The 16,152-nt window shown below is 41.2% G+C and overlaps 1 protein-coding gene and 1 long non-coding RNA gene across 3 annotated transcripts in view; one reads left to right on the forward strand and one right to left on the reverse strand.

The window, feature by feature from the left end:
- Nucleotides 1–16,152, forward strand: part of DMAC2 (distal membrane arm assembly component 2) — a 169,350-nt gene that overhangs the window by 42,064 nt on the left and 111,134 nt on the right. The window lies entirely within an intron of this gene.
- LOC122234053 lies at nt 6,518–10,106 on the reverse strand. The gene is made up of 4 exons (XR_006211768.1): nt 9,848–10,106; nt 9,520–9,612; nt 8,655–8,791; nt 6,518–6,604 (listed from the first exon to the last, which is right to left on the reverse strand). It is a non-coding gene; the product is annotated as an uncharacterized LOC122234053 (long non-coding RNA).

The following is a 16,152-nucleotide window of genomic DNA, read 5'->3' on the forward strand; positions in this document are numbered from 1 at the left end:
TCCTTGACTGAAAATGTCTGTCTTTAAAATAAAAAAATTCCTTTGTGTTTTTTCTTTCTTTGTTCCTATTGTTCGTTCGTCTGAAAACTTAGTCTTGGTTGAACTAAGTAGAAAAGGTTCATTCTTACCTAGCCAGTCTAACTAGGGTTGTTGTAAGAACAATTCTGGAAAACAATGTGTTGGTGGCCATGGACATCCATTGCCCTTTTGATAACTTTAGTAGCATGATTGCACTGTTAGTATGCCCTATTCTTTATCTGAGTACATATTTAACTTTTCTCACTCCTCTGAAAGCAACTTAAGGTTAGAAACTGTGTCTTTGTTTCGGACTTTTATTAAAGTACCTGTCAAGAAACTATTTACATTATAGGTACCCAATAAATATTCATTAAATTGTAGGTTTTAACATGTGTCTCACACACAGATTCCAGTAAATGCTTGACATTTTTATTAATTAATTAATTCATTCATTCATTCAATCTCTTAAGAGGTATTTAGTCTCCTGAATGACTACTAGATGCTAAGCATTATATTGGGCATCTAATGGGAATAAAATATAAGGATTTTAGTGGTCCTTAAAGGGCTCATGGTCTTATGAGATAGTCAAATAAACAGACAATTACAGAGCAGGATGACAAATGTCATGACTCAGGGACAGATTGAGTATTATAGGAGTACAGAGGAGGAGGGTCTCATAATTCATCTGGAATGAGGGTGGAGGTGTTGAGATCAGTCAGACAAGGCTTTTTTCCATTTTTCTCTTTTCAAGAACAACATTCTAAAGGAGGAATAAAAATTGAGGAAAGAGCCTCCCAGGCAGAGGGAATAGTTTGTACAAAGTCAGTGGTGTGAGGGCTACCTGTATATTCAGGGAACTGTAAGTGGTTGAGTATATTATAACAGGGAGTACAGAGGGACAGTGATTAGAAATAAGCAGGGAACATTATGAAGAGCCTGGCATACTAGGTAAAGAAGTTTGGATTTTATCCCCAAGGTAATGGTACGGGCACTGACATGATCAGATTTGTATTTTAGGGAGATCACTTTGACTATCAAAGTGGAGAACAAGTTGAATCAAAGTGTTGGAGGAAGATGAACCAGGGCAATTCAGGGAACAGGATGGGTAAGCTAGGTGATTGCTGCTTCCTGCTTCTCATCCTAGAGTATCTCTAGGATACTCCTTCCCATCTTGAGGGACTGTGTTTCCAGTACCTGCCATAGCACCTGGTTAACAGGAAGCACTTCAGAAATACTTCTTACTCCTCTTTGTATCTCACAAGCCTAATACAACGCCTGACACTTGGAGGTGCTTTGTGCACATTGGTTGGCTCCACCACTGTGACTTGTGCTGGCAGCTCCTGAGCACTAATTTGAAGATAGGGTGGGTACCCTTCTTCCTGTGGTCACAAACCAGGCAAAATTGCTTTCTGGGTTAGAACTGACTTTGAAGATATCTTTCGCATGGCCCTTCTCAAAATGTCTCCAAAGACATTCTCCATCTTCTGATGAGTCTTTGTTCTAAAGTGAACAGTGAGAGAGAGGGGTGCCGGGGTGACTCAGTCGGTTGAGCGTCTGACCTCAGCCCAGGTCCTAATCTCATGGTTCACAAGTTTGAGCTGATAGCTCAGAGCCTGGAGCCTACTTCGGGTTCTAAGTCTCCCTCTCCCTCTGCCCCTCCCCTGCTCATGCTCTGTCTGTCTCCCTCTCTCAAAAATAAAAAACATTAAAGCGGACAGTGAGTTACTTTAGGGCAGGAAACATATTTTTGTATCCCCCAGGACTTATCACAGGGCATGATAGATGATAGTAGTAGGTGATAGTAGGTGATGGTAGATATTTGTTCCATGAATTTGAGATTCATTGTTTTGGATTTGAAATGTATTTTATGAAACATGTTAATAAATGTTGATCAGGTTCTGATTCCTCCTCAAAAACCTTTTAGATTTTTTTTAAGTTTATTTATTTTGAGAAGGGGGGGTGAGCATAAGTGGGGGAGGGGCAGAGAGAAGGAGAGAGAATCCCAGGCAGGGTCTGCACTGTCAGCACAACCCAAGCCTCAAACTCAGGAACAGAGTACAGAGTCCAACGCAGGGCTTGAACTCACAAACTGTGAGATCACGACCTGAGCCAAAGCCAAGAGTCGGGATGCTTAACCGACTGAGCCACCCAGGTACTCCAAAAAGCCTTTTAAACCTGTAGCCTAATGGGTAACCGGGCATACTGAAGACTGGAGGCGAGGAACTCGAGGAGATGGGAGGAGTTAGCAGAAGGGGAAGTAAGTTACTTCCCAGAAATATTTAAAAGCTGAACTGAAACAGTTCAGAAAGATTCTGGCCAAAGGGTGTAGGTTCTTCGAAAGTTCTGCGGGGAAGATTGGGAAGCTCTGGGTTCTCTTTACCACCTCCCGTTATACAGATTGCTTTGGTTTCTCCCCATACACTTTAAAATACAGTTAAAACTAGATGACTCACCATGTTTTCCTGATTATTTGTTTTTTTGTTTCTTTTCTTCATTAGGAATGCCCTCCTCCTTTATGCCATTATCATCATCCTTCAATTCCCTGCTGAAATGCTACACTCTTTCCCTGAAACCCTATGGAAGAAATAGTCTCTCCCGATCCTGAATGTTTTTGGCTTTTAGGCCCCTTCATGGTACTTAATGCTATTACAATAATTATATATGGGTTATCAATCTTATTGCCACTAGGAGGAAGGGATCTGATTTAGCTATGTGTATTTCATAGCAGAGGGCCTTGTAAATGTTGAATGAACCATGTGACAGGACTGTATTACTAGCTTAGTGTGATGGTTAATTTTATGTGTCAACTTGACTGGGCCATGGGGTGCCCAGATATTTGGTCAAACATTTGGTCAAACATCACTCTGGGTGTTTTTGTGAGGGTGTTTTTATAAGGGAGTTTTTATATGAGATTCACATTTATTTTTGTCAAAAAAAATTTTTTTTAATATTTATTTATTTTGAGAGAGCACAAGTCGGGGAGGGGCAGAGAGAGAGGGAGACACAGAATCTAAAGCAGGCTCCAGGCTCTGAGCTGTCACCGCAGTGCCCAACGTGGGGCTCTAACCCACAAACCACGAGATCACGACCTGAGCCCAGTGGGACACTTAATGGACTGAGCCACCCAGGTGCTCCTATGAGATTAACATTTAAATTGGTAGACTGAGTAAAGCAAGTTGTCTTCCCTAATGTGGGTAGACCTCATCCAATCAGTTGATGGCTTGAATAGAACAAAAAGGTTGACCCTTCTCTGAGTAAGAGAGAATTCCTCCTTACTGGCTGGGACATCAGCTTTTTCCTGCCTTCAGACTTGAACTGAAATTTTGGCTCTTGAGTCTGGAGCCTCCTGGCCTTTGGATTAGAACTACATTTTTGGCTCCCCTGGTCGCCAGCTTAGTGACTTAGCCCACAGATTTGGGGACTTGTCAGCCTCTTTAATCAAGTGAGCCAATTCCTTATAAATCTCTTTCTTTATGTCAATCTGTCTTTCTTTCTGTCTAACCTCTGTATCTAGATATATCCATCCTATTGGTTCTGTTTTTCTGGAGAACCCTGACTAATACACTTAAGTCCTGGATTTTAGAAATATTCTAGAGAAAGGAAAAGAGTTTGATCTACCTTTCCTGGAATTGGATTAACATGAGACATGCTTTTAAAATGATGCTTACCCTTTGATACCTTTTCATCTCCCAGATGCTTCTCATCTAAACTCTTCTTCCTTTTCCAAGATTTCAGGCTCATAGGACTTGGACGCTTCCATCAGCCCTCCACTGTAGTACCTGACCAACGCCCACCCTGTCCTTCACTCAAGGCCCACATTTTCCTTGCTTTTGAGTCCTCTTGCCAACCTCACCCCATCAAAGCCCCAACTCAGTGTCGTAGGTCTGAGGTTGGTCGGGGCGGCGGGGGGCGGGGGGGAAGCAGCCTGCTATTCAAGTGATGCATGTGTAGCTGAAAGCTCTCTAACCTTCTCAGAGTTATTTGCTAAATGACTTGGATGAAATATCAAGTAGTTTAAAAAAATGGGGTGAGGTTTGTAGGCAGAGTGGGGATGACGTTTTGAGTAATTGCCTAGTGGGCAGGCAGAACAGCCCTCCTGACCTTCAGTCCGAGGGTAGGCACCTCCTATGCCCTTGCTGCTTTGACAGATTCTTCTCTTTTCCATTTCTGAAACCACAGCTTCTCCCAAAACAATAACAAATAAGCACTCCCACAGAAATAGCAGTGGAGATTCTGCTGCTGACACAAGAAAAGAGGGAGGGGGCAACCATGTGCATGTCTCTGATGGATCTTTATAAGTTAGCAAATACTTATGGTTTTGAAAAGCCCATTTTAGAAGAATATAGACTGGGGCGCCTGGGTGGCTTAGTTGGTTGTGTCCGATTTGGGCTCAGGTCATGATCTCATGGCTCGTGGGTTCAAGCCCCACATCTGGCTCTGTGCTGACAGCTCAGAGCCTGGAACCTGCTTGGGATTCTGTGTCTTCCTCTCTCTCTCTCTGCCCCTCCCCTGCTCGCTCTCTGTGTGTCTCCCTCTCAAAAATAAATAAACATTAAAAATTTTTAGAAGAATTAGACTTTTAAAGATGATGAGAAAATCAGAAGTCTTATATTATGTGTGGCTATAAATAAAGAGCTAAAGAGCTGGCAGGAGAGCAGATGTCAGCGGAGACATTAGAGGTGCCCTGTTTTCAAGGATGTTGGTTAGTCAGATCTGCACTGAAACTGCTCTGGCTTAAAATACTTAGCACCTAGCATATTGGAAGATCTTCCCTGCAGGTTTCCTGTGAGAAGGAGGGGGAGGATTTAGGGGAAAGATCATGATTATAATATGAAACTACAAACTCCTTGCATCTATTTCCATGTTTAAATATATTTAGATCTTTCTCATGTTAAAAAAAATTCTTTTTTTTTGAACCCTATTCCTCTTGCTGACTTCCACTCTATCACTGTCTTCCTTTGTATAGACAAACTTCTTAAAAGAGTCGTTTTCAGGGTTGTCTGGGTGGCTCAGTAGCTTAAGTGTCTGACTCTTGATCTCAGAGCCTACTTAAAAAAAAAAAAAAAAAAGACTTGTTTTCAGAGCGCCTGGGTGGCTCAGTCAGTTGAGTCTGACTTCGGCTCAGGTCATGATCTCACAGTTCGCGAGTTTGAGTACCACGTCGGGCTCTGTGCTGACAGCTCAGGCCTGAAGCTTGCTTCGGATTCCGTGTCTCCCTCTCTCTCAGTTACTCCCACACTCACACTCTGTTTCTCTCTGTCTCAAAAATAAGTAAATATTTTTTTTAAAAAAGGGACTTGTTTTTAGCCAGTATCTCCATTTGTTTATCTCCCATCCACTCCTCAGCATTGGAGAGTTGATCCCCCCACCCACCCCGCCCCGCCCTGCCCCGCTCCCTTGTACTTCGCACCTTTGTTTTACCTAATGTCACAGAGCAGGTGCCACTCTTGGCCACTACTTCACTCAAACTGCTGCCATGGCCCTCACTCTGTTGGTTCCCCACCAATCTGACCATTCCTCTTCAGTTCTCTTTGCCACCTCTTCTGATCTGTTCATGCCATAAATGTCACTGGTCTCTAGAGTTCTGACCTGTTCTATGCATTCCTGTCTGTGACTTCAGTTATAATCCATCACTCTTGAGTTGTAGATCTCTACTGTCTGTTGGGTATCTGCTTTTGAATGTGCAACATGTCCCATACTGAACTTACCTTACCTCCAAACCTGGTTCTTTAAAAATAATAGTTATTATTATAATTCTTATTAGAATAATATATGTGGGCTCGTAGCCCACAGTGATCTGTGCCACAAACCTGCCACTGTTCTCCTTCCCTTTGGCATTCCCTCATCTGGTCAGTCTGGGGTCATGACAATGCCCACTCCTATGTAACTCTCTAACCTGTCCCCTCTTCTCCAACCTGATTCATGCTACTAACTCAGGCCACCATCATCTCCTCTGGATTCCTGCTACATCTTCTCTCTGAGCCCCTTCCTTGCTCCAGCCTATTAATTCCATGCCCCCTCCCATTTGCCGTCCACAGTGCAGCTGAAGTGGCCCTTGCCAAACAAAGTTCTGATCATATCCTTTTCCATAATTAAATTCCTTCCATCCTTCTCTAAAGCAGCCCTCAGGCTGCACTTTGATCTTTTCAGCAAGGCTCCCCAGTTTTTTGTCACGTTACAAATGTAAAAGACCTCAGTATTCTTCAGCTTCCACTGTCCCAGTCCTGCCCTCCACCCCTCCCCAGTTCTTGCACATTATGCCTCAGCCACACCAAACTACTTTAATTTCCGAAATTCCCTGCTTTCTATGAGTTTGGGCCTTTGTACTTATTCTCTCTGCCTAGAACACTCCTGTCACGCCTCTTTATTTTCATATCAGTTTTAGTTAGCTTTCAGGCTTTGGTTTATACCTTACTTCTGTAATCTACTACACTAACACACCAACCTGGGATTATGCCCCTAACGTCCCCAGCGCTTACCCCTTTTGTACCACTTACCATGCTCTCTTGAGACTGGTGAATGTACGGTAAGCATCTTGTAGGCAGGGATGACGTGTTAGACTCCCAGGCCCTCCCTCGAATGGTACCTTTCACATAATAGATGTTCAATAAATATTTGTGATATCATTGAATGATTTCCATAATTACTTTGGACATGTTTCTTATTAAATCAGTTGAACAAGTCATATAGAGCTCACAGGGAAAGAGCACAAATGAGGTCCAAGGCCTTAATGTCAGTTTTTGTTTTGTTTGTTTCTTTGTTTATTATATTTTTAAGTAGACTCCATGCCCAACATGGGGCTTGAATACATGATCCCGAGATCAAGATTCATAACGCTCTACTGACTGAGCCAGCCACGCATCCCTGTTTTGTTTTGTTTTAATTAAAGCAAAAGTTTGGATTTTTGCAGAGTTACTGGCTGGCTATGGGTCTTAATGGGCTTATGGGATAGTATAGTTAAACCTAGACTCCAGCTAGCTGACATAGTCCAATTCCAGACCTTTAGATTTTTTTTTTGAAGAACAGCTTTATTGAGATACAATTCATATACCATACAATTCATCCATTTAAAGTATATAATTCAGGGCTCCTGGTTGGCCCAGTCGGTTAAGCATCTGACTTCGGCTCAGGTCACGATCTCATGGTTCACTAGTTTGAGTCCCACATCGGGCTCTGTGCTGACAGCTCAGAGGCTGGAGCCTGCTTCAGAGTCTGTGTCTCCCTCTCTCTCTGCCCCGCCTCCACTCATGCTCTGTCTCTCTCTCTCAAAAATAAACATTAAAAAAACATTTTTTTAAGTGTATAATTCAATGATTTTTAGTGAGTTCACAGAATTGTAGAACAACCATCACCACAGTCAATTTTGAGCATTTTCATCACGCCAACAAGAAACCCTATACCCATTAGCAATGCTCCTCATCTCCATCTCCTCTCTCCTCCACTGGAAACCAGTAATCTACTTTTTGTCTCTATGAATTTGACTATTCAGGATATTTCATATAAATAAAATCATACAATCTGTGGTATTTGTGACTGGCTTCTTTCACTTAGCATGATGTTTTTAAGATTCATCCATGTCGTATCATTTATCCGTATTTTATTTCTTTTTATTGCCAAATGATATCCATTGCATGCCCCATTTTGTTTACCCATCCATCAGTTGATGGATATTTGGGTTGTTTGCACCTTTTTGGCTAGCATAAATAATGCTGTTTATGAACATTTGTGTACAAACTCTTATGTGGACGTAGTTTTTATTTCTCTTGGGTATATATATATGGGAGTGGAATTGCTGGGTCATATGGAGGACTTATGGTTCTTCTTCTTCTTCTTCCCCTTCCCCTCCTTCTCCTTCTCCTCCTCCCCTTCCCCTTCCCCCTCCCCCTCCCCCTCCTTTTCCTTCTCAGCTACACCCAATGTGGGGCTTGAACTCATGACCCTGATATGGAGTCTGATGTCCTACTGACTGAGTCATCCAGGCACCCCAGGACTTAGGATTCTTTAAATTTTTTTTTTTCAACGTTTTTTATTTATTTTTGGGACAGAGAGAGACAGAGCATGAACGGGGGAGGGGCAGAGAGAGAGGGAGACACAGAATCGGAAACAGGCCCCAGGCTCCGAGCCATCAGCCCAGAGCCTGACGCGGGGCTCGAACTCACGGACCGCGAGATCGTGACCTGGCTGAAGTCGGATGCTTAACCGACTGCGCCACCCAGGCGCCCCAGGATTCTTAAGAACAGAGGTTGCTTTACACAATGAGCTCAAAAACACATGAAGCACTAATAACTCTTGCTCTTTAATTTGTTTATTTACTGACAGGCAAAGTTTTACAGCTGACTCTTTGAAGAATTGGCATTAATCAAATTTCTCTATCTGATACAAAGTAGCCAACGAATGTGCAAAGTCCAGTTTTCCTGTGTAGGAGAATAAAGGTCTTCTTGGGTTTAAACGGAAGTGGGAGAAGTTAATATCTGTCTCTGCCCATTTCTACTCCCACTCTGCCATACTCCTGGACCACACAGGGCTGGCTGATGGAGTCACCCAGGAAAGCTTCAACTGGGAAAGCTGGCCTAGGAACTGATTTTAGCCATAATTAGATCACTGGTTCCATCTCTGTATTTATGATAAGAACTTACTGTTCCTTTTGTATGACATCTGTCTCTGGCGCTTCTTTGTTCATCTCCATCATCTCTGCCACCATATACACTCCTGTCTTCTCCCTGCTCTTTCGTTTTTCCTCACTCTCCTGGTCATGTCAGACTGTTCCTTGGTCCTATTTAAGACAATAAAGTTATGAGACTCATGTGAGTTTTAGGATTCCTTTTATAAGTATATCATATCCAGATAAATACGGGCACCTTAAAGTAGTTGTCCTGGGTGGCTATACATTTATTCCAAAACTTCTGTTGTTACTTAAACTATTTTGGTTATTTATTATGTAGAGTTGCTCTCAAAACCAGTCTGAGCCCTACAAGAAGACTAGTTTCATTTCCCTTAATAATCACCCCTAGTATTGCAAGGGCCTCCCACTCTGCTTGTATTTATTTGCTTGTATTTATTCCCAGTTCCCTCTTTCCTTTCTTGCTCTAGTCCCCCCAATAAGAGGAGTTCTGGGTTCAGATAGGGACACAGAGACACAGTGAAGGGAGATTGGCATGTTTCACAAGACTTTGACCTTTAAACAAAGCATGCTTAAGATGCTCCAGTGTTCCATTTCTGCTTTGTGATCCCCTCCTCAGCCTTTTTCAGATGAAAAAAAAAAACCCCATAAAATAGTAGCGCTGGGAATATGGCCTTGAATTGTTCTCCTCTCAGGGGGAGAAATGAGTAGGGAGAGGTACTTCCGAGGGCTCCATTTCCTTCCATCCTGGATAGTTAACGTTTTACCAGCAGTTCGTTCGCCTCTAGGGGAGACAAGGATCATGTTCCAGCCCCACCCCGCTGCTCAGGGTAGAGGGCACTTTGTACAGAGTTGTGATTTGAGAACAGCCTGCATCTGACCTTATTCTTATTTTCGAGTCTGTAGCTGCCTGTGATCTTGTATCTTCTCAGCTCTGAGGATTTTCATACTCTCTTCCTCTTTGAGTTTCTGCTCTGGGGAGAAAATGAAGATGTTTACTAGTGGGGGGGAAATAAACCCTGAAATTTGCAAAATAAAAATTAACATATAGCTGAGCTTCCTGCCCATCATGCCTCCATCTTCTCCCCAGCAGTTTCTGAACCTCCCCAAACCCCAGTGAGATTTTGGTTGGTTGTACAAATATATCTACAGGATTCCCCTAACGAGGGAGCTGTGTTTGAAGGCTTTGTGTTCTTGTTACCATCTTACCTGCTTTTCTCTTTTCCAGAGAATTCTCCTTCTCACAAATGGGTATGAGACCAATGGTCGAGAAATACAGCCTCCGTTCACCCTTCTATTAATTGCAGAATAAGTGATGCAGAGGCTGGTTAGATAATATAGCTGTGGGTAGAGAGCAAAAGGAAGCATTGGAACACCTGCCAATCTGGTGAGATCTCTGGTCTCATCCCAGAGATCACCATTAGTGAATGAACATCCCTGGAGCAGAGGAAGGGAGGAGGTGGAAACAAGAAAGGGAGTCAAAGGAAGCCAAAGAATTATAGGAACTGAGGATATAATCTATAGGGGAATGAGGGAGGCTAGGCAGAGGATTTTGGTGGTCTCTTCTCTAGTGCCTGAAAGGACAGTTGCTTAATTAGTGGCTATTATGGGCATGGCCTCAGGGTAGATTCTGGGGATATAGAGATAAATAGATATAGTCCCTACTTTACAAGTGTACAGTCTAACAAAAACAAGTACAAATTAGATGAGACTTTCAAACGTGTGGTATTGTGGACTGGGATACTGCTACCATTACTAGCAGTAACATTTTTATAAATTGAAGTATAGTTGGCATACAATATCATATTGGTTTCAGGTGTATAACATAGTAACTCGACAATTATATACATTATGAAATGTGCACTTACAAGTGTACATCTGTCACCATACAAAGTTATTACAGTGTTATTGACTGTATTCCCTATGCTGTGCTTTTCATCCCTGTGACTTAATTTATTTTATAAATGGAAGTTTGTACTTCTTAATTACTTCCACCTATTTCACCCATCCATCCCCACACTTCCCCCGGCTGGCAACCACTGGTTTGTTCTCTGTATTTACGAGTGTATTTCTGTTTTGTTTGTTTAGATTCCACATATAAGTGAAATCCTATGGTATTTCTCTTTTTCTGACTTATTTCACTTAGCATAATACCCTCCAGGTGCATCCACGCTGGCAAGGTTTCATTCTTTTTTATGGCTGAATAGTATCCCATTGTGTGTGTGTGTGTGTGTGTGTGTGTGTGTGTGTGTGTATCACATTGTCTCTATCCATTCATTTATCAGTGGATACTTGGTTTGCTTCTGTATCTTGCCTATTGTAAATAATGCTGCAATAAACATAGGGGTGCGTTTTGAATATATATCGTTTTGAATTCACGTTTTGTTTTCTTCAGCTAAACACCCAGAAGCAGAATTGCTGGGTCATATAGTGTTTCTATTTTTAATTTTTTGAGTAACCGCCATACTGTTTTCCCTAGTGGTGGCACCAGTTTACATTCCCAGCAGCAGTACACGTGTTCCATTTTTTCCACATCTTTGCCAACACTTGTTATTTCTTGTCTTTTTGATACTAGCCATTCTGACTGGTATGAGGGGATAACTCATGGTGGTTTTGATTTGCATTTTTCTGATGATTAGTGATGTCGAACATCTCTTCCTGTGATTCCTGGCCATATGTATGCCATCTTTGGAAAATGCATATTCAGATCCTCTCCCCATTTTATTTTTTATTTTCTTTTATTAAGTAAATTCTCCACCCAACATGGGGCTCATGAAACTCATGACCCCGAGATCAAGAGTCACATGTTCCAGGGGCACCTGGGTGGCTTGGTGGGTTAAGTGTCTGATTTCAGCTCAAGTCATGATCTCGTAGTTCGTGGGTTTGAGTCCAGCATCAGGCTCTGTGCTGATAGCTCAGAACCTGGAGCCTGCTTCAAATTCTGTGTCTCCTCTTCTCTCTGCCCCTCCCCCACTCACACTGTCTCTGTCTCTCAAAAAGATGAATAAACGTAGAAAAGAAAAAAGAGTCGCATGTTCCACCGACTGAACCATCCAGGCACCCTTCCTCTGCCTATTTTTTAATTGGGCTACTTTTTTGTTTGTTTGTTTTTGTTTTTGTTTTTGTTTTGATGTTGGGTTGTATGAGTTCTTTATGTATTTTGGATATTACCGCCTTATCAGATGTATCATTTTCCTCCCGTTCAGTAAATTGCTTTTTCATTTTGTTGATGGTTTCCTTTGTTGTGCAAAAGATTTGATGTAGTCCTAACAGTTTATTTTTGCTTTTGTTTCCCTTGCCTCAAGGAGGCAGATCCAGAAGAATATTGCTAATGCTAATATCCAACAGATTACTGGCTATGTTTTCTTTTAGGAGTTTTAGGGTTTCAGGTATTAAGTTTAGGTCTTTAATGCATTTTGAGTTTTTTGTGTATGGTGTAAGAAAGTGGTCCAGTTTCATTCTTTTGTATGTAGCTGTCCAGTTTTCCCAGCACTATTTATTGAAGAGACTGTCTTTTCCCCATTTTGTCTCCTTTGTTGTAGATTAATTGACCATATAAACATGGGTTTATTTCTGGGTTCTTTATTACGTCCCATTTATCTATGTGTCTATTTTTGTGCATGTAGCATATTGTTTTAATTACTGTAGATTTGTAGTATTGTTTGAAATCATGATACTTCCAGCTTTGTTCTTTTTTCTCAAGATTGCTTTGGCTGTTTGGGGTATTTTGTGGTTCCATACACATTTTAGAATTATGTATTCTAGTTCTATGGAAAATACTATTGGTATTTTGATAGGGATTGCAGTGAATCTGTAGATTGCTTTGAGCAGTATAGACATTTTAATAGTATTAATTCTTCCAATTCACGAACGTGGTATATCTTTCCAATTATTTGTGTCTTCAGTTTCTTTCATCAGTATCTTCAAGTTTTCAGAGTACAGGTCTTTCACCTCCTTTGTTAAATTTATTCCTAGGTATTTTATTCCTTTTGATGCCATTGTAAATAGGATTATTTTCTTAATTTCTCTTTTTGCTACTTTGTTATTATTATAATGAAATGCAATAGATTTCTGTATATTAATTTTATATCTTGCAGCTAACATTTATTGTTTGCCTACTGTCTTCTAAGCATTTTACACATGTACTAACTCATTGACTCCTGACAATAGCCCTGTGAAGTATGTATTGTTATAATCCCTGTTTCATGGGTAAAGAGTCTGAGGCACAGAGACATTACAAGTAGCTTGACCGATGTCTCAGAGTAGGCCCTCAGGAGCAGGACCTCCAGGTGGTCTGGCTCCAGAATATGTGCTCCTAAGTAACATGGTCATCCAAAGGGTACGCAGGAATTCTGCTGCTTCACATTTGCATGCCTTTGTACCACTGGTTTGCCCTTTTGCCTCTAATACTTTTTCTAAAAGACTCTGGTCAAGCAGAGGATGTTCCTTTGACATCTTCTCTGATTTCCGTTGCCTATCTCAGGGGGGCAGTCACTTTCCTTGGAGTTTGAATAGCACTCTGTCAAATTTTGTTAAACTACACAGTAGTGTATTTGTTGCAATATCTGATTCCTTGTGTTATGAGCTTCTGGAGAGCAGGGACTTTTTTTTTATGGAAAATTTCAAATAGTTGCAAAAATAAAGCTAATAATAAAACGTATCTACATGTACTCATTGCGCAGCTCCAGCAATTATTTCATGGCCAGTATTGTTTCATTTATACTCCCCTCCTCAAACTGGGGTATTTTGAAGCAAATTTCAGACATCAAATAATTTTATTAAGATTTCAATTATATTACTAAAATATAAGGTATCTTTACAAAAAACATAACCACGATACCATTATTGCACTAAAAATGAGTACTTCTTCAATATCATAAAATATTCACTGTTCAGATTTCTGTAATTATCTCCTAATTTTCTCTCTCCCTTTCCTTCTCTTTCCTTCTGCTGTTTTTGTTCCTTTATTTCTTCCTTTTCCCACCCCCATTTTTTTAAAGCAGAGTTGTTTGAATAAAAATCCAAATAAGGGCTTTAGTTTTTATTTTTTTTATTTTTATTTTTTTTTTAAATTTTTTTTTCAACGTTTTTTATTTATTTTTGGGACAGAGAGAGACAGAGCATGAACGGGGGAGGGGCAGAGAGAGAGGGAGACACAGGATCGGAAACAGGCTCCAGGCTCCGAGCCATCAGCCCAGAGCCTGACGCGGGGCTCGAACTCACGGACCGCGAGATCGTGACCTGGCTGAAGTCGGACGCTTAACCGACTGCGCCACCCAGGCGCCCCAAGGGCTTTAGTTTTTAATCTCCGTGTTCTCATTAGCACCTGGCTTAGTGCTTGACATATAGTAAATCCTCAATAAATGTTTACTGAATGAATGACTCATCAGAAATCTATGCACATAAGTGGAATTCGTGTAACCTTACTGCCATAGTTGGTTGGTTTCTTGGGGTGGCTTTTGGTTTCTGGTCCCCTTAGTTAGGGACTGACTCAGATGCTTGCTGCTATCAGTGCTTGTGAATGCTACTAAAGGTGTGAGGACAATCAGAGTATCCGTGACTCAGACATCTACAGGCTAGAAGGAAATGGGCCAGACTTTCTTGTCTGTTTTTTGTTCTTAGTCTCTTGTTATCTCACTTTGAGTTTGGACGGACCATGTTTGGCTTTTTTGCTATTTCTTCAGAACAGGGATCCTGAAGGAGCTCCTCAAGAGCATGAACAGAGTTCACATGGTACAGTGGTGGGTTCTGCACTTGATGGAACAAATTGGCTGCTCCTTCACTTAATTTTTAAGATTTGAGATAAAATTGAAATAGATTGAAATGCATACAGATCTTAAGTGTACAATCTGATTTTTGGTAAACGTATGCATCCATGTAATCACCACCTGAATTGAGATGTTGAACATGTCAGTCAGCCCAGGATGCTCCCTTGTGCACCTTTGCAGTTAATTCTACCCCCTGTGGTGAATTCTAACATCATTATTATCACCTGTTCTTGAGTTTCATTTAAATGGCATCATGTAATATGTGTTCCTTTGTGTCTAGCTTCTTTTGCATAGCATAATGTTTTGGAGATTCATCCATCTCATTTTAGCAGTAGTTTGTGCCCTTTCTATTGCTGATTAGTATTCCCTTGAATGGATATACCACAGTCTGTTTATTCATTCACATATTGAGGGATATTTGTGTTGTTTCCACTTTTTTGGCAATGACGAATAATGCTTTTATAAACATTCTTGTATAGCTGTATGTATGGACATCTATTTTCATTTCTCTTGGGTAGATACCTAGAAGTGGGATTGCTGGACTATATAAGTATATTTAACTTTATAAGGAAATGCCAGATTCTTTTCCCGAGTGGTTGTGTCATTTTATATTTCCACCAGCAGTATGAAGAATAATACCAGTTGTTTCCTATCCTTGTGACAGTTGGCATCAGGAGTCTCTTAAAGTTTAGCTATTGCCAATAATTTTTTTTGAGTACTTCTCTAATTCTTGCAGAATAGATTACTCATTTTATGCCCATCACATGGAATACTCTACCAACTCCCCAGTTTTTTAATTTTATCTGTTTTAGGTCAGAGTTTCCTAACATGGAATATACATGAGAATCACCTGGGAGTTTTTCCAAGTAGCCCAGGTCTCACTGCAGACTCACTGTACCAGTTTTCTCAGGGATAGTTTATGGGATTATATTCCAAGCTAAAAACCACTGTTTCTAGGCTCAAGTCCTACCTGTGATAGCAGAGGTTCTTCATCTTGGCTACCCACTGAAAGTATCTAGGAGCTTTTGGGGTGCCCGGGTGGCTCAGTCAGTTAAGCATCCAACTCTTGAACTCAGCTTAGGTCTTGAATTCAGCTTAGGTCATGATCTCTTGGTTCATGAGATCAAGCCCTGTGTCAGGCTCTGCACTGTAAGTGCTTGGGACTGTCTCTCTCACTCTCTCTTTCTGCCCCTCTTCTGCTTTCTCTCTCTCTCTCTCTCTCCCTCCCAAAATAAATAAATAAACATTTAAAAAAATATTTGGGGTGCTTTAACCAATTACCAGAGCCAGGGTTCCGGCCCATGATAATGAAGTCAGAATCTGTGGGTGGGACCTGAATACCAATTGTTTTTTAAAATTTCCCAGTTACTCTAATGTATAGCCACATTTTCCATTGGATTTCTTTCTGTTTTCTCTTGTGGCATGTATTCCTTTTTATTTTTATAATACTTTTTCATGGCTTATCTCCTATCGTAGGCTGTATGTTCCCAGGGGTAGGGCCCTTGCCTTTCTCATGTCTGTGTCTTTCATGGGGTCTGACACTGACACTTACAGTATAGCATGTGCTCAATAAGCATTTCACGAACACACAAATTGGTCATCAGAAAAATCACAGTCACAGGCAGATTGTATCCTGAGTCTCAGGGTCCCCGTCTTCCCCGGGCTCAGAGTTGTGATGACCAGTGTGGGTAACTCCTCTGTGAGACAAGACAGAAAATTGCCGTTTGGTGTTTGTTTTTAGGCATA

Source organism: Panthera tigris, chromosome E2 (genome assembly GCF_018350195.1).
Source record: "Panthera tigris isolate Pti1 chromosome E2, P.tigris_Pti1_mat1.1, whole genome shotgun sequence".
Lineage (NCBI taxonomy): Eukaryota > Metazoa > Chordata > Mammalia > Carnivora > Felidae > Panthera > Panthera tigris.